Raw genomic sequence first — 27,538 nt, forward strand, 5'->3', positions numbered from 1 at the left:
TCACTGGACTCCTACAATCTAAAATCTAACTCTGTTCCAAACCTTTCATCATTTTATTAGTGCTCAATAAAGTGCAAGGCAAGTAGGAATCAGGACGTCCCATAAAGCGATGTTCAACAGCCAAATGTCAGAAAGGCTGGGGATGGAATAGGTAACCCGCTGTCTAGAAGTATCTTGCAACCATGTGATTCTGCAGATAGCTGTGTACACACACACACACACACACACACACATAAAGACAAACAGAAATCAAGGCCCATGCGCATCCATAATTATACAGGCATGTAGGTGTACTACACACATACATATCTGTCTCTTCAATATAGAGACATTAAATGATAAATTATGGAATCATATTTGATTCCATAATTAGGTTGAGGTTCCATAATTCGATCAGATAGGTACCTTTCTATGTAAGTACCTATCAGAGGAGCACGGAAGGGAGGGCCAACTGAATGATCAAACAACTGACTCCACCATAAATCACAAAGCCCATAAAAGACATACTGCCCACGGTGCTGCTGCTGCAACAGCAGAAACCACAGACAAGTGTTGAGCAGTGACTGTCCGGGGACAACCCCTGATGCCCATACCCAAGGTGGGGTTCTGAGTCTGCACAGCAACAGTCTGCAGGAGTTCCCCGTTTGCACATGCATGTTGAAGACTAGTTGTGTCTAAGTGGGATGCACTTAAAATTATATGAATATTTTTTCATGCACACAATTGAAACCTGGTGATTATTTGCACTTCCTTCCTTTCTCCCACACACTCACCACCCAACTCAGAGCGACGTGCCTCACCACCCCTAGCAAGCCATCAAGCAACATCTCTCCCATCCCCAAGTGCCTGTAACAAAGGGGCAAATTCTTCACTGACTTATACTCTGTGACAGGGACAGCTCTATGTGTTTTGCCGCCCCAGGCACGGCAGTCAGGCCGCCTTCGGTGGCATGCCTGCGGGCGGTCCGCTGGTCATACAGATCTGTCAGCGTTTCTGCGGGTGCTCTTCCGGTCCCGCGCCTTCGGCGTACCCGCCGCCGAATTGCCGCCGAAGCCGCAGGACCGGCGGACCTCCCGCAGGCATGCCGCCAAAGGCAGCCGGACTGCTGCCCTCACGGCGACCGGCACGCCGCCCCCCGCGGCTTGCCGCCCCAGGCACACGCTTGTTGCACTGGTTAAAACTGCTGTTGTTAAAACTGGTGTAAATGAACTTTCATTAGATTCACACCTGTGCATCTAAGGGCAGAATTTGACCCACATCTCCCCAGTGAAGGCCATGTGTTGCCCAATCCTCTGATTTGTATTACAATCGCACCTGGAGGGCCAGACGGAGATCACAGCGAGGCACATACAAACACAGTGGGAGATAATCCCTGCCCCAAGCGGCTTATACACTAGACAAGTCAAGAGGTGAATGATTTGCCCAAGATCACCCAGCAAGCCAGCAGCAGAACACAGAACACAGCTCTCCTGACTCCCAGGCCACTGATCTCTCCCCTGGACCGTGCTGCACAGAGTATAACGCACCGTAGCAATGCAGAGCACAACGTGGTCTATAGTAGTATGACCCACCACAGGAAACAAGCTATTTCTATAATAAGAGCAGCAAGCTATTTGGGGGACAGCAGCAACCTGACCTGAGGAGGGTACTCTGGATAGCTGCTTAGCCTAGATAATCACAATGGTCTCTTCTGGCCTTGGAATCTGTCCTGGAAGTATTCACAGCTACTACAAATGGAATATGTATAGTATTTAGAAAAAGGATATAGAAGTAGAGGCCAACTATGGAGAACAAACTCCAGGCAATTCCATCAGTTCCATCTTACCAAACTTCCCTAGTCTGACCTGGCTCTTGGAAGTCTGCCATCCAACACGGTAGCCTGATTCTAGCACAGACGTGGTAGCGCTCTAATCTCTTTCTCTCCCTCTGATCAAACATTCCCGGCTGCACCCTGAAACTTGCTGAAAACGATTCCTCTGCATAAATCATTAACGAGGGGTTTGGTTGTATTTATAGCTGCTGCCACACTTCTTTTTTTTTTTTTTTTTTTTTGAGGGGGAGGGCAGAAGGGGTTGTGTGTGTTTTTGTTTTCCCCTGATGCAAATGCCAGGGAGTCCAGCACTCCCTCTTTCAGGGCAAAAAAAAGTGCATTTGATAGGGGATGCACAATGACTGGGCTAGGTACCCTTGCCACAACCCCGAAACGACGGCACAAGGATGCACAACAAGAAGACTGCAATCCAGTGTCCCTCCTTCACCTTGGCTACATGCTGTCCAAAGAGTCTCATGTGACCAAACTTTGTTTATTTCAAACGAGATCATGCCTATGAAAGGTTGGATTTTGGGGGGAGCTTATCACAATGTGGTTTTGTTATTAAAGCCCTGACAATGACCCAGATTCTCAAAGATCTTTACGCACCCAGATTCTCAAAGATCTTTACGCCCATAGATTTCAACAAGAGCTAGGCACCTGGATACCTTGGAGGACCAAAGTAGTTGGCGCTGTACAACACACATATTAGGACTGTCCTTGCACCAAAGAGCCTACAGTGTCAAGGAGCATCTGAGATATGCTGGGACACCCAGAGGAAAGTGTTAATTTGGAACGTAGATGGCGGTAGTTTAGTTTTGCTTCTTTTCGTTATCCTCTTCTAACGAGCTGGAGCAGAGAGGGCCTTTGATTGACATTGATTAGAGCTGAGGGGAGCTGGTGCATTGGAACTGGGAGGTCACAGCTTGGAGGTGTGATTTGGAGTGTGAGTAGATAGATTCAGGCTGGTGCGCTAAAACTAGCAAGGTTGACATTGCAGCCCAGCGGTGGCTTGCACTAGCCACCCAAACTCGGACCTAAAGGGCTGGGTGGGCTTGGACTCAGCTAGTCGCTGCACCACGACTCCTCAAAGCTGCTATTTCCCTGTTGAATTGCGTCTCCACACCTGTGTCCATTGGGGAGGAAGGCAAGGCCGAGACAAGCCCAGCGTTACCATAGTTAAAGACCAAATGCTGCCCTCAGTTACTCCCCTGTAATCCTACTGTCTTCGGTGAAGTCTGACAGATGAAGCTGGGGGCAGAATTTGGCTCCATATATACATGCACAAGGGCAAAGTTAAGATTATCCATTCGTCTTTAATATGCAGATATTCTGACATTTGTGGGCTTTCAGTTGCATCACTACCATTTCTTGCATATAATTTCCCGAGTTTTTTTACTTTAAAAGAATTCCCGGGTCTGTAACTAACCCTGTCCATGTGCTGAGGCACAATAGAACCTGCAAATATCACGAAGGCCACACTTTAAAACTTACAAGGTGCTAGTTAGTCAGAGGCAGACTATAGTCCATTGATACTGCAGCCCAAGTACAAATACGGTACAAAGTTGCTAGAATGTACCCTTAGAATGGCCTAAACTAATCCCAAATCAGCAGAAAGACTCCCATTAACCTCAATAAGTATTTTATTAGACCCTAAATGTATATGGACCAAGATAGTTCCAGAGATTGCTGATTGAAACATCGATAGGTATTAAGTGAGACTGTCTGTGTTAATCAGTGGTACAGCATTTATATATATATATTTTAGCAGGGCCCCTATTAAGAATAAATAAACCAACTTTCTTCAAACTTATCTTGATTTTTAGGACCCAGTGAGATCTGCTAGCCATGCTCAAGTGGTAGAAAATCAGTGCAGTGTTCTTAAAAGTTATGAATATTTAAATTAGGCAAGCTTTCAGTGGCTACCACTTATCCATCTGAACACTTCTGCACAGTGCATCTCTAAGGGCATATCAACAGACAACGTTTTCTATTGGGCATGCTTGGTATGCAATTTTCAAATGGTCATAACTTTCGTGACTCAAAAATTTTTTCTCTCACACCAGGCAAAGGCAGAAGTTCGCAACAAGCACTACATTCCTACTAATTTATCTGTTCAACTTCCGGCTGTTGCCCAGTCTAAAAGTGGGTGGTTAGAAATAATTCAAAAGGCAAAGGTGATTTCCCCCTGCTCCCACACCTTTTCTGAATCAATTACATGGCAACTAACAACGGGAGGGAATTTGCTCAACCGTTCCCTCCTCCCACGCCCCAAAAAAACTCCATCAACCAAACAACACTTGAAATTGTTCAATGCAAAATGTGAAAGTTACATATGCAAACACGGGTTGATAACTGAAACCAGTTAAGACTAATAGGTGCCCACAATAATACTTTGCATGTAAACAGCCTTATTCATCCGAGGACCTCAAAGCACTTATCAAATGTACTTAATTAAGCCTCTCAACTTCTCTGATCCCTTATGGAAAAGCACTGAAGAATTTAATAGAACATTATACCCTTGGTATTGAATATTGTTATATTCCTGCTATAGAATTCTATAGGAAAAAGTATACAGAAAAGATTTCATTCTCTAGCAAATTAATAGGATTCCAGATTAATTTCTATAGAAGTTTGTTAAATTCATTGAGGCCCAGAAGTTCGGGCCTCTCTCCATTTGATATAGATATAAGATAACAAAATCATAAATAAATTAATAGTAGCAGGTTGGTTTTAACATCCAACTATTACTTTACCACAGCTTGCCGCAATGGCAAATTATTTTTTTGTGGTTTATACCACTATCCTCCCCTGTGCTGGCTGGGTGGGATACAAAACAAACCCAACGCCAATCCAAAAGGGGAAATGGTCTTTTTTCCCCACATTCTAGATGATAAACAGAATCCACTTCTCCCAACTCCTTGCCATACTTCCGCAACTTGTGGAAGACATGCTGGATTGTTCCCAGGCTTTTGTCCAATTTAACTAATGTTGTTGCTTGCTTTGTTCTCCACATTCAGTTAAATGAGATTGCGGAATCCAGACAGCATGTTGGGGAGTTCTGCTTCTTCACAGCATCCTGTAGGTTTCTAAGCAGGTCAGAATATGCAACAAACTTTTCAAGCAATGTCAAGAGAAAAGTTCATTCTTAAAAAGAAAAGACGAACTTTGAGCCTGGCTTATGCGCCGTTGTGTTAACAATGCACAGCTGCAATTTGGTCATGTGTCTGAATAAAACTGGGGAATGGGCCCAACCTATAAAATCTGGATCCACTTTCAGATCAGATAGCGTCTCAAAGCTAAGAGACCTGGTTCCAGAGCTCTGACTCACGATCATCTCTAAATAAGATGGCAACTTTCTAAAGGAGTAATTGTATTTCCTCCATAGTATTTTAGGGGAAGAACAACCTGTTGACGTTTTAAGGTGGAAAGAAAAAAGTGACAGACTAGAACTAGAAAGCCAGCAGCAAGGCATTGTGGGTACTTGCCCCAAAAAGTTCTCCTTATGCATTAATCCACACACACCTGATATTCCATTGACTCCAATTTGAGATTTATTTTAACTCATGTCTCCAGACAGAGAATGCTGATACACTAACAGTCCCTACGTTCCTAGTGAGCAATGTGTAAAACTACAGGCTAGATTTTCAGGTGGCTTTCACCTAGCCCTTAACTGTGTGGGTGGGGATTTTGCATGAGCACCTATTTGCATTATCCTCCATGTGTGTGTCTAACTGCTGGATTTGCATGCACCATAATTGTGCATGCATACAGTATAGACAAAGCAAGGCCACATTGCAAAAAACTGGCCATAAATATTATTTTACCCTGGTGCACATCATTGATTTTAAACTGTAGCACACTTTTGTGCCACTTTTTTGCCTTGCCTTCACAAAACAAACTCAGATGCAAAAGTCTTTGGAATTCCTCTCCTTACAAAGATCAGCTAAACTCTGGTGACATGTAGTTATTCTAAGGGGAACTGAGGGAGATCATCCGGGTATACTGATAATAATCACTCATCAATTCATTGGGAGAGATATCAGTTCCACCACAGTAATCCTTTGGACTCCAGAACTGTGTTATGTGGTTCATTAGACAATAGCATCTCTTGCTATTGGTTGGGTCAAGAGTCAAAACTGCAGCATAATTGCAAGTCTCCAAGCACACGGCAATAGTTTTTCAGTCCTGGAGGGTGTTGTCCAAAGGGGAAAGAAAACAGAAGGGAAAGATTAAGTATGAGCAATTGAGCCCTACTGAGAGGGCAGAAAAGTCACTGGAATTGGGATTAGCCAAAATCTTGTAATGAAAAACAAAAGCCCTGTTGGTAGGCTGGTATATATACCTAAGAGGTGTGAAGAGGTGGGGAGGGGGGAGGGGAGAGGCTGGAGGGCAGGGGAGGGGAAAAGGAGCTAAGAGGGAGGAAATAAACTATAAAAGGGGATTAAGTAATAAATGAAGGCAAAAATGATGTTTTTACATTGTAAAGAATTTATGGTCGATAGATGCTCAGTATTATTTTTAGTTAATTGGAAATACCAATTTGATTAATTTGGGATCGGGTTCATTCTAAGTGTTTTAATTGAAATTATACTAAATAACAAACCTTAACAAAGAAACTCTATAGAACTAAATGGTTCCACTATTACTAATCAAAGCCTTTATTTCTTTTGTTTGCCAGCACCTACTATACTTTATGGCTTTGCACAAACCTAACACACCATTTCAAATAAATAAATGGAGATATCCTATCTCCTAGAACTGGAAGGGGCCTTGAAAGGTCATCAAGTCCAGCCCCTGCCTTCACTAGCAGAACCAAGTACTGATTTTGTCCTAGATCCCTAAGTGGCCCCCTCAAGGATTGAACGCATAACCCTGAGTTTAGCAAGCCAACGCTCAAACCACTGAGCTATCCCTCCCCCTTCAGATAGCTCATCCTCTTAAAATGATAATGTGTTAATCTAGGCTGGGGTTTTTGGGCAGGAACCAAAGAGCTCAAGCAACTTGAAATAACATCAGCAAAACATTATTTATTCCCCAGCCCTAGTTGCAGAGAAAACAGAGGTTTTCTTGGCTCCTTTACTTCTCAACAGATTTCTGGTTTCAATTAAAATTTTGGGTCTGAGAAGTTTAAAAAAAAAAAAAGTCAAAGGAAGGAGAGGCTGGAAGAGAAATCTCCAATCCCTGGGTGTTTTTTTTCTCTTTACATAACCATTCCAATCACAGCAGAGATTAAAGTACAACTACATTGTTTGCAGAACTTGTTTTTAACCATCTTTCTCACTCTACTGCCACATAGCTACTGATTGGGGGCATTAACAGAACTGGGGGCTAAGGTAACAGAATGTGATTACACAGAAGGAGATCCACTTGTATATTTGTTTCCATTTAAATCAAAACTTTCCTCTCTCTTCTATAAGGTCACAGACACACATTTCCCTAGATTTGTAGCATCATTGCCTAGTGCTAGAAGGACAATTGCACCATTACTGTTGACTGCAGCAAGTTAGTCTTCTGTCTGCAGGGGCTGTTTAATCAATTGTTACCATTTGGGTCCATAATATTAAACACAGGATTGGATTTGCCCGCAATTCTTTACCCCTGAAATCCTCGTGTCAATATGAAAGGAATCAAATGACTTCCCCTGACAGCAAAGGACTAGCAGGATCAACGTTTTACTTGCCTAGAACATACTTTTAATTTGACAGATGTACATATAAGGCAACACACTGCCTACCCGGTGGCATATCGCAGCCTGGATAGACTACTGCAGAACCGCTGCTACCCAAGCTGACCCAGTCTACTGGCTTGTTTACTCCTAGCCGGTAATGAAACACCTTCATTTTCAGTATTCAAAAGAGAAATATTGTTTCCCCTTGTATGTCCCCCTAATACATGTGTTTGCCACCTACTCCTCCCCGTGCTCAGCTCAGATTACAGTATTACCACGAACGGCAACAACTGTGCCTCTGATACCCGCAAAACCTTACAGACCAGAGGGAGAGGTGCATTAACTAGAAGCAACACACACGGAATCGATTTTTAAGGCGAACTTTTCCAGCGCTCAAATCTAGCCCTTGCGCCGGTCTGCGTGTCACCGCCTCATCTCCTTCCTCCACCCCGCTGCGAGCACTCAGACTTGGGAGCAAGCAGCCCGGTCAGCAGCTATCTTAAGACACATATAAAAACACGCGCAGGCACAGACGCAATAGATCCTCGAGGCATCAGGGCAGAGAGATAAACGTGTCTGGGCGATCGTGCCCAGAACTGTCACAGCCGCCACCAGAGAAATGGACCTGGAGTCTTTTCAAGACAGCATCTGAATTCTCTCTTCCTGCAAGCACATCTCCCGCCCTGCCATATCACACACCCCCCCTCACACACACACACACACCATTCACCCTCTTTTTACACCCCCTCAGCATCAATTAGATCATGTGAACTGAAGACAGGGGCTGCTCCCTCGCCCCTGCTTCAGAGACGCGATTTTCAGCAAAGTGGATCAAACCTTCCCGCCCAGCTGGGGAAGGGAAGTTTGGCGCTGGGTGGGTGGGTTCCGTCACGGGGACAGATCAAATGTCTGCAGCTCAAAGTCCCCGATACAGGGGGTGGGGGAGGCTGTCTGAGGGAACTGAAACTGACAAGCGGTGTCAGTTCCCTTTGCAGGGTCCTTTTCAGGGCGATCATTGCCACGAGCACCTACCCACCCCCCCACAAATCCAGTTTGACTTTCGATGCACATGACCAGGATCCCACGTTTGGCCGCTGAGGACTTTAGAGGGGGGCTGCTGGGGGCAGCGGGGGCGCAAATGCTTGTGCCGAGAAGCTGCTCCTTCGGTAAAGAGTTTCTTACGGCAGATTGCCCTTTTAGCATTAGACGTCAACCATGAGATTATCAGTGCAGTTTATTTGAAGCGGAAACGAATCGGAAATCCTTCTCTCAACTGCCTTTTTAGACATAAATACACACACACAGAGAGACGCTTACGGACAACACAACAGGCTGTCCCGCCGTGGCCTGTTTATTCCGTGTGTGTCATGCTACGCACACACATGTCCACGTACATCGCACACACATACACACACAGGATCATCACAACGTGAGGGGGCATCAGCCCAGTTTCAGGCTCAATAAGTCTTATCTCCCACTGACAGGCAAGGAAACGTGTCCACGATCTCCAGTTCAAACCAGGGCGCTGCTTGGGGAGGGGTGAATTTCACCATGCCTTGGTTTGACAATAGCTTCTCTAACCTGCAGGCTGATTTTACAAGCCAGCGTCCTTTCCTGCCCCACCATCATCTGGCTTTTTGCATGTCCCAGCCCCTAGAAGCTTTAACTCCAGTTATGCCCTGGTTTTATTTCAGGGAGGTGGCGAGGAATAATCAGGGGTGTATTATTAACAACGCGGTTTACTTCTGAAACAAACAGGAGGTGTGTGTGTGTGGGGGGGGAATCCTGCGTTGTTAATTACCCACCCCCGGGCTTCTTGTACACACAAACACGGGTGACAATACAGTAAATGTTGAAAAATTGGGACAGGGGGTGGGGGGCAATAGGAGCCTATATAAGAAAAAGACCCCAAAATCAGGACTGTCCCTATAAATACGGGACATCTGGTCACCCCAAGTCACACACACACACACTTGTTTGTTACTGGAAATTGCCGCTTTTATGGAGTGCGTGTCCTTTTCAATGTCAAAATAAACCCAGATCATTTCAATGGGCTGGTGTGAAGGGAACACGAACACACAAGGGCTTTAAGTCCTTACGAGAAGTGTATTGGATTTAAACACACCCACCCACCCCATCCCGTCTATAGCTATTACAAAAATCAGATACATTAAGAAAGGGGAGGGGGGGGGATCCCCAGCAAGGTTACAATGTTGCTCTCTAGCTCCACTTAACCGGCAATTTACAAAGGGGAGGGTGGAATCTGCCAACTCCCCCGCCACACACACTCCTGCCACCTACCCCACACCACCATCAGAAAGGCTCAGACAGACCAGGGAAGGGAGATGGGCGTGCAGGGGAGGGGGAATGAAATACATGATACAAACTCCTCCAAAATGCACCCACCCCGGGAGCACGAGCCAGCCGAAAGGGGGGCCCCGGAGGCGGGGGTGGGGGGAGGAAATCACATACACCCGGAATATAAATGCACAAAAATAAAGACCTTCCCGCGCCATTGCAAAGTCACCCGGGGGGGGGAAGGCAGGCGACCGACATTAACTTTCGCATGCAGCCCAAAGAAAACAAACCCGCCCGTGCAATCCGGAGCGAGATTTCCACGGCGACGCGTGTTTACTAACCCATAGCCCCCCAAACCGGAGCGGGGCTTCTCGGCTTCGTCTCTCGGATCCCCCACTGGGTCTCTTCTCTTTTTAGATCCCGGTTCCAATCCCTCGCCGGAGCCCCCAAAGGTGTTCTCGCTTGTGCTGCGGCAAAGCCATGGCGGTGCTCATCTGTCAGATAAGGGGAGCACACGCAGAGGAGCCGAAGGGGGGGGCGATCGGGGCCGGGAGGAGGAGGAGGGGGGGTTGGGTGAGAGAGGGGGAATGCACGGAGATAGAGAGAGAGATGATAGAGAGATAAATAGAGAGGGATAGCTCGAGCAGGGGGGAAAATGGCGTCTGGCAAGCCGGAGTCAATCACATTCACAGTCCCGGCTCATTTTAGCAGGATCCGAAATAAAAATGAAAAGGAGAAAGGGGGAGGGGGGGGGAGAGAGACAAGAGGAGGGGGGAGGAGGAAAAGGAGAGGAGGGGAGGGGGGAGAATCAATGCACCGGATAAAATCCTGGCTCTGGAATGGATGGAGCTGCTCCCGCGCTCGTCCTGGCTTTTTAAAGGGATGCTGCTCGGTGGGGAGAGACGAAGCGGCTCCCCCCCCCCCTCCCGCCCTTTCCCCCGTGCGCGCAGAGGGGGACTGCTGGAGAGTGGGGAAAGGTTTTGCTGATCGCGGCAGTTTAATCAGGGCTGAAGCGCTCTGCCTCTGTGATTGCTGCTGGCGGCTTGCTCCATGGCTCCCCCTACGCTCCCCGGGTGCCTTCAGCCGCTCTAGTCCCGGAGTAGAGTAAGGGGGAAAGGGAGCGGCAGGGGATCAAGATTATTTTTAATGGGGGGGTGTCACTGCTCCTGCTGCCCGGCCGGATCGCTCCCGGACAGGCAGGCTGAGGCTCCACGCCGGGGCTAGAGGCTGGGGGCTGCGTTTTGCGCCCTGGTGGGCTGCATTGTTGTTGTTTTTTCCTTAAAGGAGGTAGGGGTGGTGATGAGTTGTTTAAGCCGATCGCTGAGCTGATGGCTTCGTCTCTCCGTGCCGGGGCTGGTTTTCTCTCTCCCGGAGACTGGCAGCAGCAGTAGTAGGTTTTTCTGTTGGTGGTGGGTTTGGTTTAAAGGAAGGATCAAACACACACACACACACACAAGAGCTGTAACGCTTAGCGCTGGGTTAATGTACTCAACACTGCCACTACCTGACACAACCGCAGCAGTGTTGGGGGCAGGGGAGAAAAGCCAAAGAAAAGAAATAGGGGGGGGGGGGGAGAAAATCAGATTGGTTCTGTCTACCCCACCACCACACAGACAGAGCGATTTCACATTACAGCCCCAGAGGTTTATTTTAAATAATGGCATGCATGTACCATGCTCCTGTGATCTATGATTGCTTATACAGGACTTTCTGGTGAGGAGGGGATTGTTACAGTCTTGAGGGTCCAGGCCTTACACACAGGCGTCAATTGTTACTCGCCTGAGTAATCCTATTGAAAACAATAAGGATGAGTGAGGACTAAACAGGTGAGTAAGGTTTGCAGGGTGGCACCTTTACTCAGAAATGTGCATGCCCATGGAATTTCATATGCAACGGGGGGGGGGGGGAGTTAGCCTAAAATATCTTAGGTTCCTCCACAATAGGGTTTTCTTATTTTATGGAATTGTATGGGCTACCCCATCCTGCCACTTGTATTAAGAGCTAGGCTATAGCCCACCTGCAAAGGACCAGGGTGTATAAAGATAGCAATGATACAAGGAACTTCTCCCCTTTAAACCAGCATGCAGGCGCCAGACAACCCCTACAGTCACCTGAGTGCCAGGACTACCTGAGGCTAGCTACCTGAAATGGGGTGATCCATCCCCATCAGACACAAGGGTGTGTGCATGCTGTACACCTCCTTCAGAGTGTAGCAGCCCCAGGGGGTTCCCTAGAAGTCCCTCCTTCTAAGAGATCCAGCTGGATGGTGAGGTTCTACTTGTCCTGTAAGGCACTGTAGAAGGGTTCGGCCGGGTTAATCCCTCTCCGGGGCATCGGGGAACCAGACCGCCTCACTACACCCCCTCCCCCGCTTAAGTCTGTCTCCCACTTGTCAGGGCCAGACTCTTCCATACCTCCCAGGCGGGACAGGAAGTCAGCATTAGCGTGGTCCTTGCCTGCCCTATGGCGAACTGTAAAGGCATAGGGCTGTAGCGCCAGGTACCAACGCTGAATTCTCATATTATTATCCTTCATTCAGGCCAGCCACTGGAGTGCAGCGTGGTGGGTGATCAACGTGAACGGGACTCCGAGGACATAGTAACGCAAGGTGTCACAAGCCCACTTTACCGCAAGGGCCTCCTTCTCCACCACCATGTAGTTCTTCTCCCGGGGAAACAACTTCTGGCTAATGTATAAGACCGGGTGTTCTTCCCCATCCACTTCTTGGGACAGAACGGCCCCAAGTCCTACTTCCGAGGTGTCTGTCTGGAGAATGAACTCCCGGTCGAAATCGGGGCTATATAGGACCGGTTCACGGCAGAGACTTTCTTTGAGTGTCTGGAATGCGTCGTCGCACTCTCAGGTCCAAACTACCCGCCGGGAACTGTCCTTGGTCAAAAGCCCGGTCAAGGGGGCTGCGATCAAAACGAATTGGGGAATAAACCGCCAATAGTAGCTGGCAAGTCCCAGGAACTGGTGCACCTGGCGCTTCGTGGTGGGCGGTGGGCAGGTTGCGATGGCCTGAACCTTTCCCACGAGGGGCTTCACTTGTCCTTTCCCGATGGTATACCCCAGATAGCTAGTCTCTTGCCAGCCAATGTGGCATTTCTTTGGATTGGCTGTTAACCCTGCTGCCTGCAGGGATCTCAGGACCACTGCTACCCGCTCTAGGTGGTCCTCCCAATGGCGGCTGTAAACAACCACATCATCAAGGTAGGCGGCCGCGTAGTCTCGATGGGGTTGAAGGAGGCAGTCCATCAGCCGTTGAAACGTTGCCAGGGCCCCATGGAGGCCAAAGGGCATCTGAGTAAACTGATACAGGCCCATGAGGTGGCAAAGGTGGTCTTGTCCTTGGAGGCAGGATTGAGGGGGATCTGCCAGTACCCCTTGCTCAGATCAAGGGTGGTGATGAAGCGGGCCTCTCCTAACCGGCCCAGCAGTTCATCTACCTGGGGCATCGGATACGCATCAAACTTTGCTATAGTCGATGCAGAACCGTTGCATGCGATCGGGCTTAGGTACCAGTACTACCGGGCTGCGCCATTTGCTCTGTGATGGTTTGATGATTCCCAGGTCCAGCATGGCCTGTACTTCTTCTTCAACGACCTGCCACATGTGATGTGGCAAGGGCCTGGTCGCCCCCTGGATCACCACCCCAGGCTCCGTCTGAATAGTATGATGGATGAGGGTTGTGTATCCCGGTTGGGCTGTGAAAGTTTGCGGGAACGCTTGCAGAAGGCACTGGGTCTGCTTAAGTTGCTCCTTGGTCAGTGTCTCCCCGAGCTGGGGTCCTGCGGGATCCTCCGTATGTGTTACGTGGGGGCCCAGCTCGGGCTCCGGTGGGTAAGGGTTAATTAAGAGTCCCTCTCACTCCTGCCAGGGTTTGAGGAGGTTGACGTGGTACCGTTGAGTTTTCTTGCACCAGTCGGGCTGGTTGATCTCATACGTGACGGGCCCGATCTTTCGGACCACCTCATAAGGCCATTGCCAGCGGGCCAGTAGCTTTAACTCACTTGAGGGCAGGAGGAGTAAAACTTGATCACTTGGTTGGAAGTCACGGGCCCATGCATCCCGGTTGTAGGTCTGGGCCTGAGCTTTTGGGCGGCCTTCAAATTTTCCCGAGCCAGGGCCCTGGCCTGAGTGAGGTGTTCCCGGAGCTGGAGTATGTATTTCAAGAGGCCCTGGGTTGGCGACGGGGCTTGCTCCCATGTCTCCCACATTAGGTCCAGAAGCTCCTACGGGCAGCGACCATATAACAGCTCGAAGGGGGAAAATTTTGTAGAGAACTGGGGCACCTCCCGGATCGCCAGGAGCAGAGGTGGGAGTAGCTGGTCCCATCGGCGGAGGTCTTCTGGGGAGAACTTGCGTAACATGTCCTTTAGGGTCCAGTTAAACCTTTCGACCAAACCGTCAGTTTGTAGATGGTAGACCGAGGTGCGCAATTGCTTGATCCCCAGGAGCTCACAGACCTGTCACAACAGCCGGGACGTAAAGTTGGTGCCCTGGTCCATGAGAATCTCCCGGGGCAGGCCTACGCGAGCGAAGACCTTCACGAGCTCCCCCGCGATGGTGCGGGCCGTGATGCTCCGGAGGGGTACTGCCTCTGGGAAACAGATAGCATACTCCACCATGACCAATACATACTGAAACCTGGTGATGCTTTTTGGGAGGGGGCCCACCAGGTCCATGGCCACACGCTCAAATGGGGTTTCGACTAAGGGCTCGACCTGATAGAGATGCTCCTGCCGCAGTTCAAAGTGTGGCCACTGCGTCGCCCGTTGTGGATCAATGATGGCGCCATCGATGGCGGCCAGCTACTTGTACGCACGCCTGAGGGTGGAATCGGCCCTTTGGTCATGGCAAAAATCGGTGTGAAGCAGAGGTTCACTCCTAGCTTCCGGAGGGGAGTCCTCAGATTCTTCCCCTGGTTTGTTGTGGTCGGGTGCCTCCCCCTCTTCTGCCCAGGCCTTGGAGCCTCCTTCCAGTACTGGGGTGACCATGGGGCTTCCCCCGGCGTTGGAGCGGAGGACTTCTGGGAACTCTGGCCAGTCCCGTCCCAGGATCACTGGGTACGCGAGTCGAGGGGCCAGAGCAACCACCATCGGTCGGGTGACCCCATCCACGGTTAGCCGGACATGGGCACTGGGGTAGGGTCATACATCCCCGTGAATGGCTTGACCTCTGGGGGGCGGGCGCAAGCTCCACTGGCTCTGCCCACTTTGGCATCCGGAGTGGCTCATCCCTCGCTGGGACGGCAGGCAACCAGACCGCCTCGCTACAGGCACAATAGAGTCTGGAATCATTTTCAGCCCAGTGTACACATAAACAATGATCTACAGGCTAGATTGTAAGAGGCTTGGGGCAGGGAGTGTCTTTTTGTTATACGGAGCCTGTGCAGCACGTAGGACAATGGGGTCCTGGGCTAAGACTAGTGACCTAGGAGCTATGGTAATACAAATAATAACAATAGACCAGTCAACACTTCTCTGCTGTTTCTCATGCTTCTCCTTATGCATGAGGAAAAGCTCCCAGATAAAGTCCAAACAGCCGCTACTTGATGTGCTTTCAAATCCTTCCTAAAAACTCACCTCTGCCACGATGTCTACCGAACCCCAGCCAGATGACAAACTGTCACGATCTTTTTTCCCTTCTCTTCTTTTCCTACTTCTTTTCCTCCCACCTCTAACCAATACAAAACAAACAAGCAATCCAAAAAGGGTTGAGTTGGAAATATCATCATGAAAAAAAAAATTGACATTTTATGTCTCATGAAACACAACTTGTTTTAACATTTCTTGGCAAAAAATTGAAATCTTTCATGGCATGGACATTTTCTCACTGATGTGGGTTTTGAGAATTTTTGGCAGGTAAACTTCCTGCGCAAAAAAATCCAACCAGCTCTATCAACCATCATCACCCCTATTTTACAGATAGGAAAACTGAGACACAGAGAGATGAAGTGACTTGTCCAACCTGGTTCAGTCAGTCAGCAGCAGAGCTGGTTGGGAATTTTCTGACGAAACACGAATGTGATCCTAGGGTGCTTCAGGCAAGGTTATTTCCAGTAAATATAGAGAAGCATTGATTTCAGACAAAGCTCCAGTGAGATCTCCTCTGCAATACTGTGTACAACTCTGGTGACCCATCTTCAAGAAAGATTAATTCAAACTAAAGCAGGTGCAGAGAAGGGCCACTAGGATGATCAGGGGAATAAGGGCCTAACTCACCCAAGGAAACTCAAAGAGCTTGGCTTGTTTCGCCTACCAAAACGAAGGCTGAGAGGGGATCAGATTTCGCTTTATAAATTCATGGGGGAGGGGAGGACACTGGACACCAGGGAGGGAGGAGAGCTATTTAAGCTAAAGAACAATATTGGCACAAGAACAAATGGGTATATATTAGACATGAAGGCTATATCTATGCCTATACCTTGTTGCCATAAGAACACAAGAATGGCCATACTAGGTCAGACCAAAGGTCCATCTAGCCCAGTATCCTGTCTTCTGATAGTGGTCAATGCCAGGTGCCCCAGAGGGAATGAACAGAACAGGTAATCATCAAGTGATCCATCCCCTGAAGCCCATTCCCAGCTTCTGGCAAACAGAGGCTATGGACACCATCCCTGCCCATCCTGGCTAATAGCCATTGATGGAGCTATCCTCCATGAATTTATCTAGTTCTTTTCTGAACCTTGTTATAGTCTTGGCCTTCACAACATCCTCTGGCAAGGAGTTCCACAGCTTGACTGTGTGTTGTGTGAAAAAAAATACTTCCTTTTGTTTGTTTTAAACCTGTTGTCTATTAATTTCATTTGGTGGCCCCTACTTCTTGTGTCATGAGAAGGAGTAAATAACACTTCCTTATTTACTTTCTCCACACCAGTCATGATGTTATAGACCTCTATCATATCCACCCTTAGTCATCTCTTTTTCAAGCTGAAAAGTCCTAGTCTTATTAATCTCTCCTCATACGGCAGCCATTCCATACCCCTAATCCTTTTTCTCACCCTTTTCTGAACCTTTTGCAATTCCAATATATGTTTTTTGAAACGGGGCGACCACATGTGCATGCAGTATTCAAGATGTGGGCGTACCATGGATTTATATAGAGGCAACATGATATTTTCTGTCTTATTATCTATCCCTTTCTTAATGATTCCCAACATTCTGTTTGCTTTTTTGACTGTCGCTGCACACTGAGTGGATGTTTTCTGAGAACTATCCACAATTACTCCAAAATCTCTTACATGAGTGGTAACAGCTACGGGATGCCAATGGATGTTTTGAAGGCCAAAACTATAATGGTGTACAAAAAAGAACCAGATAAGTTCATGGAGGATAGGTCCATCAATGGCTATTAGCCAAGATGGTCAAGGATGAAAACCCCATGCTCTGAGTTTCCCTGGTCTCTGATTGCTAGAAGCTGGGAGTGGATGACAGGGGATGGATTATTTGATGGTTGGTTGTTCTGTTCTTTCCCTCTGAAGCATCTGATATTGGCCACTGTCAAAAGGTTACTGGGGTAGCTGATCCATTGGTCTGACCCAGTGTGCCTGTTCTTGTGTTCTTATGAATAAGTTTAGGCTGGATATTAGAAGAAGGTTTCTAATCATCAGAGAAGTAAAGTTCTGGAAGAGCCTCCTGATCGGAGTAATGGGGACAAACAACCCAACTAGTTTGAAGATGGAGCTTGATAACTTTATACACAGGATTATATGATGGGGCTGCTTGTGATGGCAGGGGACTGGACTCAGTGACCCAGGAGGTTCATTCCAGACCTATGTCCCTTCTTGATATTCCCATTTTTATACATCCAAGGATCACAGTAGCCCTATTATTAGCTATAGCATTGCATTGAGAGCTTTTCAAGGCAGAGTTTCCCATCTTGTAGGTATAGCCTACACTTTTTGTTCCCGTATGTATTACCTTGCCTTTGTCTGTACTGAAACCCATAGTGTTGGCTTGTGACCATTTAGCCAGGTGATTCAGACCCCACTCTGTAACAATAACCAGTTATCCTTCTTATACTTCGCCCCACCACTCTTTGTCATCTGCAGACTTAGCCAGCAAAGATTTTATATGATCATCTAGAGAGTTGATTAAAAAAAAAATTGAATCGCATTGGACCAAGAACTGATCTCTGTGGGACTCTGTCATTAATCATAGAAATGTAGGTCTGGAAGGGACCACGAGAAGTCACCAAGTCCAGCCCCCTATGCTGTGACAGGACCAAGTAAACCTAAATTTTCCCTGACAGCGGTTTGTCCTCAAATGATGGGAATTCTAAAATCTCCCTTGGAAGCCTATGCCAGAGCTTCACTACCCTTACAGTTAGAAAGTTTTCCCTAATATTTAACCTAAATCTCCTTTGCTGCAGATTAAGCCTGTTACTTCTGGTCCTGCCTTCGGTGGACATGGAGAGCAATCGATCACCATCCTCTTTACAACAATCCTTAACATATTTAAAGACTGTTATCAGATTTCCCCCTGAGTCTTCTTTTTTCCAAGACTAAACATGCCCCCTCCCCCTTTTTAACTTTTCCTCATTGTTCAGGTTTTCTAAACCTTTTATCGTTTTGTTGCTCTCCTCTGAACTCTCTCCAATTTGTCCACATCTTTCCAGAATTGGACACAGTGTTCCTGCTGAAGCCTCACCGGTGCCCAGTAGAATGGAACAATTGCCTCCTGCATCTTACATACGACACTCCAGTTAATACACCCCAGATTGATATTAGCCTTTTTTGCAACTGCATCTTATTATTAACTCATATTCACTGCATGATTCACTATAACCCCCAGATCATTTTCAGCAGTAATGCCACTAGACAATTAGTCCCCATTTTGTAACTGTGCATTTGATTGTTCCTACCTCAGTGAAGTACTTTGCACTTGTCTTTATTAATGGCTTTTCTCACTGATGTCTCCCCATTAACAACTATATTTTGAGATATGTTGGTGAGTTTTTATCCATCTAATGTGTGCTCTGTTAATTTATAATGCAAGTTTTTTCAGTCAAGATATCATATGGTACTAGGTCAAATGCCTTGGAGAAATCAAGGATGCTATATCCACACCATTGCTTTTATCAACCAAACCCTATAAGCTTGTCCAAAAAAACAAAACAAAGCAAAAAACCAGATTTGACAGGACCTGTTTTCCATGAAACCATGTTGATTGGCATTAATTGTATTTTTAGCCTCCTTTGCAACCTACCCCCAAGATGTACAGGAGGTCAGACTGATGATTTAACGGCAGTGACACCAGTTAGGGGAAGCTGTACAGGGCAAATGCATTCCCCTACCCAAGTTTTTAGCACTCACTCAAAGTTCCATAAGCCGCAGAACCAGGGGGACCATGGGCCGACCAGTTTTAAGCAGCAGTCCTGTACTAAGTCAGTCCAGCTGCTGCCAGCGCAGTCCGGAACGTCAATCCCGCTTCACGGTCGCAATGCCACTGAAATTTGAACCAGCTGCAGCTCCATAGACACAGAGGGGCACCCAGGCCAAATTTCAGTGAGTGGCATAATGGTCAGAGAGATGCAACTGCATTGAATTTGGACCTGCCACCCCTCTGTCCAGATGGAAGAGGGGCTGGGCAAATGGTGGTGTGACCTGGCACACGGTGCAAATGGTGTTGCAACCTGGGAGTCTGTTCTTGTATGGCAGAATGCAGGGGACTCTGCCGAGAACTCGACTCCTGGTGGCACTGGCTCATGCACTGTGTGTGTGAGAGAGAGAAGACTCCACAGCCAAGCGAGACCTGGAGTCCCTGTGGGAGGAGGTAGGGGGACGAGTGGGGACCAAAACATGGGTTCTGCCAGGAGACCGGAATTTGCCCTTCACCTCTCAAGAAATATCTGTTTAAGGGTCCTTTCTGGCCTAAAAATCTATGAATATGAATCTATAAATCTGTAGTAGAAATTTAGGCAGTGTCACATAAGTACCTATGTAGAAATTTGACTGAGACTATAAGATTAATACACCTAAGCTTGTGAAAAATGCCATGAAATAATTACTGATCAGATCTGAAACATTTCTATTTAAAAATTTTAGTCATCCAATTATAGCAGGAAGAATACCATGTGACTTAGTTGGACCAATCACACACTATGAAAAATCAGTAGCCAATAGTCAAAGTCAATGGTTCACTGGCAAACCAGAGACTGAAGTTTGGTTACATAAATTACTTGGGAAAACGACTTTGGAACAACAATTTTTAGGTTTGGCTCATGAATGATTTACCAAAGGAAGAAATGGTGCTCGTATACTACGCCGATGTGCAATATTACAAAACCGTAACATAGAAAATGATAAATTTGGCAATGAATATTATTTGCACTGAATAATTTGACTCTGTCTCTATCTTTAACCAAGGTCATCTCAACCATTTATTTCCCCACAATTACTCTGTGTGCTAGCCAAATTATAGTAATTAATAATAAATATTCACCTCTCTAGAGTACATGAGTGAAAGTTTCAGAATATAATCATGCCAAGTAGCGAACAGTACACCTCAGGATGAATTCCCAGATGACTAACCATTGCTAAAATGTGTGAACCTTTTGGATTTTCACGAATAGATTCGTAGTAGCCCAAACACTCATGAACAACTACTAATATGATCTCACACACATTTTACAGAGGTGCCTACTCAATAATTATCCAAGAATCACTTTATTACTCCGCCAGCTCCTGTTTTAAGTCTCACCTGAGAGATGGCATCATTAGCAGCACCCCTGGACAACTATGCAGGGACAATAGATGAGTATTGATTCAAAGAGAAGAGTGCCACCTACTGAATTGTCACTATCGTTTCCTGGAACATCTGGGTTTGCCATTCAGGAACTGAGCAGGCCCAGTGCTGTTTAATTTACGAGTGTTGACAAGGTGGTATAGCTACAGAATACAGGGGTGAGAATTACTCCTAGTCCCTATAGTTTGATATTAGAGAGGCACTCAAGCAGGCAGATAGATGTTGAATACATAGGACTGGATAGATTAAGAATTCTCAGGGTTGTGAATATTTCCCTAATAATGCAGCCCAGAGGATGGCAGGAATCGGCCCCCTTCATCTACTGATTCTGTATTGCCATTTTGTACACCTGCTCACGCTCCCCACCCCAGAGCAGGTGGCTAGGGAGGGGTAGGGAATTGGCAAAATCTTGGTTCCAGATCTTTAAAACACTAGCCAGCATAGCTGAGCTGGCACGATAGCAGAGCAATTTGCTGCTGGTAGAGACCAGGAACAAATTAATACAACCCAGAGCAAGGGGGAAAGAGAAAGACAATTGTGTCTCTAAGGCACAGTGCCTTCCAGGTGTGTCTAGGTACAATCTAGTTGGATAGGCATTAGAGACATCTTTCGTTTGGCAATAGAATGTCCAATGTCAGACTAACACAGTCTAGACTGATCAGTGTCTGAATGCAGTACACTCTAAGGTTAACAAATTCTGCATCACCTCAGCTGTCTGTTAACCATAGGCTGGTTATGCATCCCTTGCCAAATTGAGCCCTGGCATATGAAGGTGCAACAGCTATTGAAGTCAGTATCAGCTGCACCAAACTTCAGCCAGGGCTAAACGTGCTCCTGCCCTGGGAATGAGAATGCCATTTGGCCCGCATAGCTGACTGTGATTTGTTCACTAAACTCTGGGGTTGGAGATCTGGAGTGCAGCTTTTTGACCAGCGACTCTCTTGTCCGGGGCTGGGTAAACAAAGCTTTTTTTATCAGCACTCTGGCTTTCAGAACTCAAAGGGTAGTCTGTTTAGTGCCTTCCAGTTGGCTTCCCCGTGACCTGTTTAAACCCAAATGTATCCCCCCAAGACCTTTGGATAAAGAGGGTGTGCAGTCAGCATCTTTAGTATTTCACATTAGCTAGCCATGTCTAATACTGCTTTTGAATGTGCCTAGATCTCTCTGAGTTAGCCTCTCTCCTCTTTTCTCACCCCATCTTTCCCCCGTCTCCTCCACACCTGTAATTTTTCTCTTGTAGTGCACTGTGGCTTAATGTATATGATCCGCTGCCCCCAACTGGATAGGTTGCAGACCACATGTCTCCATCCACATAATCCTCTAGTAACTGGCCTATAAAGAGGATTAAAGCCTTAAAGAGTTGCTGTCATGAAGTTAGGCTCAACATTTCAGTTTTGAAAAAAGACAAAGAGGGTTATTCAAAACCTAACGACAAAAGAGTTGTTTTCATGTAATTTAAACACTAACAACCCCCTCTCCCCAAAAGGATTTTTGTTTAAGATTTAAAATGTTACTCCATACAGAGTTTATAGATCAAGAGCTACAACACTATGCTAATAAATGAGCACCAGGAAGTGAAACGGACCATCTAGTTTCATTGTCCAAGCTGAGTGAAATGCAAAATGTAAATCAAACAGCACCAATGGGAAAAAGTATTTGACAAGGGACAGGAGTTTTGGAATGACTCTATCTAAAGAACTTACCTGGTCTCCAGCACCAAAGTATCTGATGGCCTCACACAATTTTAATGTATTTGTTCTTGCAATACCCCTGAGAGATAGGGAAGTGCTGTTATCCCCATTTTTCAGATGGGGAAAGTGAGGCACAAAGGAGTGGGGCCTAAGTGAATTGCCCAATGTCACATAGGGAGTCTGTAGTAGAGCAAGGAGTTGAACCTGTGTTTCCCAAGGTCTAGACTACTGCACTAACCACTGGACGATCTATCCTCTTGATAATGTACATATCTGGAATACAAGACACATCGCATATATTTTAAACTGCAGAAACTTGAAGTAAGAAAGATACATTTTTAACTTTCTTTTTCTTTAGTTTTAAGAAGATATGCATCTCAGCTGCATTATATAATATAAACACAGCAGAAAACTTTTACTGAAGTTTGGGAATTTGGGAACAGGAGATTTGATAGAAAAAAAATTCCCTGTATTTTTAGCTTATGAGAGATAAGCTAAAAATACAGGGAATTTTTTTTCTATCAAATCTCCTGTTCCCAAATTATACTTGCCTTACATCAAACTCTAGAAAGCTGGCATAGAACAAATTGTCCTATGTAAATTATAAGTTTTCTTGCTGAATGACAGCAGTCCACAAAGATGGACTAATTCCAAAGGAAGACAAGCAAAGATTATGTCATAACCAGTAACCCGACTTTGATAAGTTTAAATTGCTGTTGAGTTGTGATTGGGTATTTTATAGATCTACCTATACATCTCCATAATAGTATACAAAGAAATAATATCTAAATATGGTGTGTAATTGTGATTTAAGTTGGGTGAAATTTTAAAACAGAACTATATTTTGTAAAAAAAAAAAAATGCAGATTTGGTGACACAACCATTTTTTGAATTTGTGTCAGTTTCACCAAATTGTTTTGGTTTAAAAATAAATAAATAAATAAGTCTGAAAAATATTTAACCATTTTGTTTTGACATTTTCAAAATGAAATGTTTTGATTTTTCAGTTTGAAATGATGTTGTGCATGAAAATTTTTTTAATAAAATTAAAGGACAATCAAAAATATTTGAATAAAGTCAGAATCAAATAGAAACATTTTGTTGTTGTCAGAACAAAACATTCTGTTTGTGCCAAAATTAACTTAAAAAAAAAACAACAACTTTTTGATTTGCCGAAAAAAATCACTTTCTGTTCAACCTGAGGTCGGGAATTTTTTTTTTATATTTTTCCTTTTTGGAATTGCCAGCAAACTGAAAAATCTGCTATTCAGCCAGCTCTACTACTAACACATTCATTTTCTGTCCACTGCACCTCTATATTGAGAGGACTTGTGCCTGTGCGCAGAGACAGCAACTGGAGCCATTTTGTTCTCCTGGCAGCAGTAGCCTGTAGTGAGGAGACGCACACACAGTGCTCTCTCATAAAGATATTATTTTTGTGCTTTTTGGTTACTGTTTTTCTTAAACCAAAATAAATAATTGAGACAGAAAGCACAATAATTGTTGGTCTTTGTGGATGGGAAAGGGAGAGAATGAATGTGAATTGGTATGAACGGCTGTAAAATTTGCATTGCCACAGGTTTGAGATGATCACATCACTCCTGAATGACAGAACCAGGGCTGAGTTTATGGAGGTCTCCTCTAACAACTGACAATAAACCTTTATAGCTCCCTGCAGCTTCATATTTTTTTTCTTGCACTACATATGTTCATTTTTTGTCCTGAAATTTCTTTTCAGTCCCCATCTGTTATTTCCCATTTGTAGTAATTTAGTTACCATGGAAATGATGACATCATACATAGGGGTGGAGCTTAGTGCAATGTAAAGCCAGTTTCCTATATAGAGTGGTTTGCAATGTATAAAGCTGGTTGGAGAAATGTAGCACTTTATGTGATAGCTTTTCATATATGTAATAAAATACTTTTGTGTGCGCACCTATCTGTGAGTCGGGCTGTGTGCGTTACATGCATGTTGTATGTATGCATTTGTTACAGAATTGCACCCCTGACTTATGGCACAAAGAGTCTTTTTCTTGAATCTGTCATGTCTGTCATGTGGCAAGTCGGCCTTTGTCTGGACAGGTCCTACTGCGAGGAACTTTGGAATCATCTGATTGTCAAATGGGTCAGTGAGGGTGGAGAGCTTGTTCCCAGGAGGTGTTAATCTTACAGCATTATTGCTATCAAGCATAATGAGAGGTGTGACTGTTAGGGCAGAGCCGGTCATGTGGCTTTGTTGTCAGGGTACATGTCTAATGTCACTTTCCCTGAGTTCTAGGAGGTGGCTTTTGCCTTAGAACTCTGCCACAGAACAAATTACTCACGATCAATGATGGTCCGGAATAACAACGACATAGAAACAAATGTACATGTGCACAACATTTTTCATCCCAACAAACCATACAAATTAGGGGCCATCCTTGCTCACAGTGAGTAGTAACTTAACCTAGGATAACTTTATGGAGCTTTAATGGCAATACTCCTAGAGCAAGATACTACCCAGTGCTAGCAAAAGTGGTGGAAGCTGGCAGTATATACTGTCCAGTATATAATACACCACCACTGCCATGGAGCCATATCTAGAGGGCTATTGGATTTTGGCAAAGGACTCTAGGACAAACCTTGTTCTTGCAGTAAATGCCATGGGATCTTTCAGATATACATTCAAAACAGATATGAACTCGGAAGCAAGGTCTTATATAATAATGAAATCACCCAAATGCTTATATGCCTGAAGACAGTTTGCATATTCAGTGGGTGCCTGCTTGTTAAACAAAGAATGTTGCCACTCCTGAAATTCTTCACCTTGTTCTGTTTATTTAATCAGGTGTGTGTGTAACTCCTTCGCTGCTGCAGGGCAGCGTATAAATCATGAGAATGGTTTTAATGCACTCTTGTAGCCATGTACGTGTTGGACCCAGGATATCAGAGAAACAAGGTGGGTGAGGCAATATCTTGTATCCGACCAACTTCTGTTAGTGAGAGAGGCAAGCTTTTGAGCTATGCAGAGCTCTTCTTCAGGTCTGGGAAAAGTACTTTGTGTCACAGCTAAATACACAGTGGAACAGATTATTTAGCATAGGTAGTTAGCACATATTCTAAGGGACCATTCAAGATGGAGTGGCCCAAACTGATTCTTGAATTCATGATGCTCATTTCCCTCATAAAAGGGAATAAGGGTATGTCCAGACTACCCGCCGAATCGGCGGGTAGTAATCGCTCTATCGGGGATTGATATATCGGGTCTCTTCTAGACGCGATATATCGATCACCAAACGCGCTCCCGTCGACTCGGGAATTCCACCAGGGCGAGCAGTGGTAGCGGAGTCGACGGGGGAGCCGCGGCCATCGATCCTGCACCGTGAGGACCCGAGGTAAGTCGAAATAAGATACGTCGACTTCAGCTACGCTATTCCCGTAGCTGAAGTTGCGTATCTTACATCATTCCCCCCCCACCCCTCCCCCCAGTGTAGACCAGCCCTAAGAGGTATTTCACAGCTGTGAGACAGGGCCTGATTCTATTAATCTGTCTTCGGGTTTTATACTTCTACCCATCACCATAATATCTGGGAGCCTTCCACATAAAATTGATAGCAATAATGAAGTCCCTAATGAACATCATGGAGTCTGGCTTCTCTCCTATTTTGGGATATAAACTGTGCTTGTTTTGCTTGCCTGGGTCTCTAGGTCGCTTGGTTGATTTGTTTGTTTGAGGGAGGTTTTAGTTTCAAAGGGGAGTGTCAATGTTGTGAATGTCAGTCTTATGATGGAAAGGCTTGAAGGTTTTGCAACATTTCCTAAATATGGGCAGACTCTGAGTTGCCTGGTACCCTCTGGAAGTTCATTCAATATCCCCTTGCCTGATTCTCCTTTGTCTCCTCTCATGCACTTTATGAACTGCATTGTCCCAGAGGAGAGCCTTGTGACGTTAATGACATGGACTGTGACCGTATAGATCATTGTTGCAACCAAGGTCCTATAGTTGCACCAAATCTTGTACAAAGGAGGTCAAGAAAGGTGTCTATAGAAAGGTTGTAATTTGCTGGTTATGATTATGCTGTCTGTATGTGTGTATCATTTTTGTATTTTTGAAGTTATGAATATTGGCTATGTACTTGTATCTCAATGTGTTTGATTCTAAGTAGCCTCAGTGAAGCATTTGGTCAGCTTCTTGAGAAAGGACTATTCTCAGTAAGTGCCCAATCAAGAAACACTTAACTGACAACGGATTTTGGGAGATGCCAATCCACATCTGAGCTTTCCTAGGAATGTTCAAACTAACATGTAAACAATGGCATTGGCCTGCAAAAAGCTGAATCATTCATGGACATGTGACTTGCCCAGGTGGCTACAAACTCCATCCTGTTGCTGTGATTTTGCACAGAAGAACAAAAGGGTTTCCACCTACAAGAGAGAGAATATAAAAGGCCCTGGAAGCCCCTCCATTCTGTCTTCAGCTGGCTCAAGAGATGGCCTCTCCACCCCCAAGAGATGCCTGAAAGAAATTGGAACAAAGGACAGTAACTATGGGGGTGTCAGTGATTGCTGGATCCTGACTAGGAAGGAGTCCAGTCTGTGAAAGAGCATCTCTGGAGGTGAGATTTCATCTGTAATTAGTTTCCTACTGTATTAGGCTTAGAAGTGCGTGTTTTGTTTTATTTTTCTTGGTAACTTACTTTGTTCTGTCTGTTATTGCCTGGAACCACTTAAATCCTACTTTTTATACTTAATAAAATCATTTTTTGCTTATTAATTAACCCAGAGTAAGTAATTAATACCTGGGGGAGCAAACAGCTGCACATATCTCTCTATCAGTGTTATAGAGGGCAGACAATTTATGAGTTTACTCTGTATAAGCTTTATACAGAGTAAAACAGATTTATTTGGGGTTTGGATCCCATTGGGAGCTAGGTGTCTGGGTGCTAGAGACAGGAGCACTTCTTAAGCTGTTTTCAGTTAAGTCTGCAGCTTTGGGGGCATATGGGTCAGACCCTGGGGCTGTGTTGGAGCAGTCTGGCGTGTCTGGCTCAATAAGGCAGGGTTCTGGAGGCCCAAACTGGCAGAGAAAACAGACTCAGAGGTAGTCTCAGCATATCAGGTGACAGTCCCAGGGGGGTCTCTGTGACTGAACCTGTCACAAGCCTATCTTCTAGATGTCGTTTATGGTCATTGATGCCACCACAGGACATGATGATGGTGGAATCTCCATGGCGTAACGAGTGGTCAGCAATGACAGGCATTAATCAGTCTCGTCACCGACCCAACCATCTGGCCACCAGGTTTTGACTTGCCAAGACACCTGTGGCCATCCCTGAAC

General features: G+C 45.7%; 1 protein-coding gene and 1 long non-coding RNA gene across 2 annotated transcripts in view; one reads left to right on the top strand and one right to left on the bottom strand.

Annotated features, from left to right (window-relative positions):
* The window catches only part of SETBP1 (SET binding protein 1), a 325,508-nt gene extending 314,986 nt beyond the window's left edge, over positions 1–10,522 (bottom strand). The window contains exon 1 of the mRNA XM_054031865.1: positions 10,121–10,522. The gene's annotated coding sequence lies outside the window, so the exon portion shown is untranslated. The remainder of the gene's footprint in view (positions 1–10,120) is intronic.
* Positions 10,523–11,586: 1,064 nt separating this feature from the next.
* On the top strand, positions 11,587–26,968 carry LOC128839147 (uncharacterized). The gene is made up of 3 exons (XR_008445376.1): positions 11,587–11,605; positions 12,319–12,992; positions 25,476–26,968. It is a non-coding gene; the product is annotated as an uncharacterized LOC128839147 (long non-coding RNA).
* Positions 26,969–27,538: the final 570 nt, after the last annotated feature.

This window comes from Malaclemys terrapin, chromosome 6 (genome assembly GCF_027887155.1).
Source record: "Malaclemys terrapin pileata isolate rMalTer1 chromosome 6, rMalTer1.hap1, whole genome shotgun sequence".
NCBI lineage: Eukaryota > Metazoa > Chordata > Testudines > Emydidae > Malaclemys > Malaclemys terrapin.